The sequence below is a fragment of the Salmo trutta genome, chromosome 7 (assembly GCF_901001165.1).
Source record: "Salmo trutta chromosome 7, fSalTru1.1, whole genome shotgun sequence".
Lineage (NCBI taxonomy): Eukaryota > Metazoa > Chordata > Actinopteri > Salmoniformes > Salmonidae > Salmo > Salmo trutta.
This window is the reverse complement of record NC_042963.1, coordinates 9,037,782-9,040,149: the sequence shown is the minus strand read 5'-3', so window position 1 is coordinate 9,040,149 and position 2,368 is coordinate 9,037,782.

The following is a 2,368-nucleotide window of genomic DNA, read 5'->3' as shown; positions in this document are numbered from 1 at the left end:
TGTTCTTTTGTTTGAGCGTTGTTCTTTACGGTGACCTCAGGCTGTTGTAGTTTGTGTTCTAGGCAGATGGCCCAGTGGAGCTGAAAGTAGCTCAGGAGCAGGGACTCCGAGCCACTAGGGACTAACCATGAATTCACCAGCACAGCACTTTTAGTTTCCAGCAATGAGCTTACCCTGCTTGCACTGTAGTCCTGTATTCATAACCATAAACAAGGTCAATTCTTGTAAGCAGTTGGCTAGTTATGTGATACTTGCCATTATAAATGTATTGAATTGAGGACTGTACCGAAAATACTTTCGATCTAAACATGCCATGACGATATATTTTTATATCTTTATTTAGATCAAATTTCATGTATACAGTTATGGTTATGGTGTGAGGCACTTAATCAAATAGCTTATCATTCTCTATGGAGAGAGAGATGTTACATTAATACTGTAAGGAATTTGCCTAACAGTAGATATAAACTCAGCAAAAAAGAAACGTCATCTCACTGTCAACTGCGTTTATTTTCAGCAAATTTGTGTAAATATTTGTATGAACATAAGATTCAACAACTGAGACATAAACTGAACAAGTTCCACAGACGTGACTATTCCATTTCTGTTAATCTGTCCCTGAACAAAGGGGGGGGGTCAAAAGTAACAGTCAGTATCTGGTGTGGCCACCAGCTGCATTAAATACCGCAGTGCATCTCCTCATGGACTGTACCAGATTTGCCAATTCTTGCTGTGGGATGTTACCCCACTCTTCCACCAAGGCACCTGCAAGTTCCCGGACATTTCTGGGGGGAATGGCCCTAGCCCTCACCCTCCGATCCAACAGGTCCCAGACGTGCTCAATGGAATTGAGATCCGGGCTCTTCGATGGCCATGGCAGAATACTGACATTCCTGTCTTGCAGAAAATCGTGCACAGAATGAGCAGTATGGCTGGTGGCATTGTCATGCTGGAGGGTCATGTCAGGATGAGCCTGCAGGAAGGGTACCACATGAGGGAGTAGGATGTCTTCCCTGTAACGCGCAGCGTTGAGATTGCCTGCAATGACAACAAGCTCTGTCCAATGATGCTGTGACACACCGCCCCAGACGGACCCGCCACCTCCAAATCAATCCCGCACCAGAGAACAGGCCTCGGTGTAACGCTCATTCCTTTGATGATAAACGCAAATCCGACCTTCACCCCTGGTGAGACAAAACCGCGACTCGTCAGTGAAGAGCGCTTTTTGCCAGTCCTGTCTGGTCCAGTGACGGTGGGTTTGTGCTCATAGGCCAACGTTGTTTCTGGTGATGTCTGGTGAGGAACTGCCTTACAACAGGCCTACAAGCCCTCAGTCCAGCCTCTCTCAGCCTATTGCGGACAGTCTGAGCACTGATGGAGGGATTGTGTGTTCCTGGTGTAACTCGGATAGTTGTTGTTGCCATCCTGTGCCTCTCCCGCAGGTGTGATGTTCGGATGTTCGGATCCTTTGCAGGTGTTGTTACACGTGGTCTGCCACTGCGAGGACGATCAGCTGTCCGTCCTGTCTCCCTGTAGCGCTGTCTTTGGCACCTCACAGTACAGACATTGCAATTTATTGCCCTGGCCACATCTGCAGTCCTCGTGCCTCCTTGCAGCATGTCTAAGGCACGTTCATGCAGATGAGCAGGGACCCTGGGCATCTTTCTTTTGGTGTTTTTCAGAGTCAGTAGAAAGGCCTCTTTAGTGTCCTACGTTTTCATAACTGTGACCTTAATTGCCTACCGTCTGTAAGCTTAAAGTGTCTTAACGACTGTTCCACAGGTGCATGTTCATTAATTGTTTATGGTTCATTGAACAAGCATGGGAAACAGTGTTTAAACCCTTTACAATGAAGATCTGTGAAGTTATTTGGATTTTTACGAATTATCTTTGAAAGACAGGGTCCTGAAAAAGGGACGTTTCTTTTTTGGCTGAGTTTACCTTTATAAGCAACATGAGGTTCAGGTAAGTCATGCAGCCGGACATAGAAATGCAGAAATTATGTGTGTGCCAGCCTGCCAGGGTTTGTCTCCTCAGCTTGACTGCCAAGGACATTCACACAGTGAGAGGGATGCTCTGATAGTGTGATGCTATGCTCTGATTCACCTCAGCTCACCGCAGGGCAGTAACCCTGAAACACAGCCAGCCAGGTAGCATACCACCCCACAGGCCCCATGCCATTGCTATCCATGAAATGGCTCTTACACTAATTACAGTACTGCCACACCCTCTGAGCAGGAGATGGAGTGTGAGTGTGAGAGAGTAAGTGGGACCAGACACAGTTGTATACTGTATACAGTATGTGTTATAAGATAATTGGTAACTTGGTGTTCAGGGTATGACTTGAGTAGTGTATGTGATTACAGGA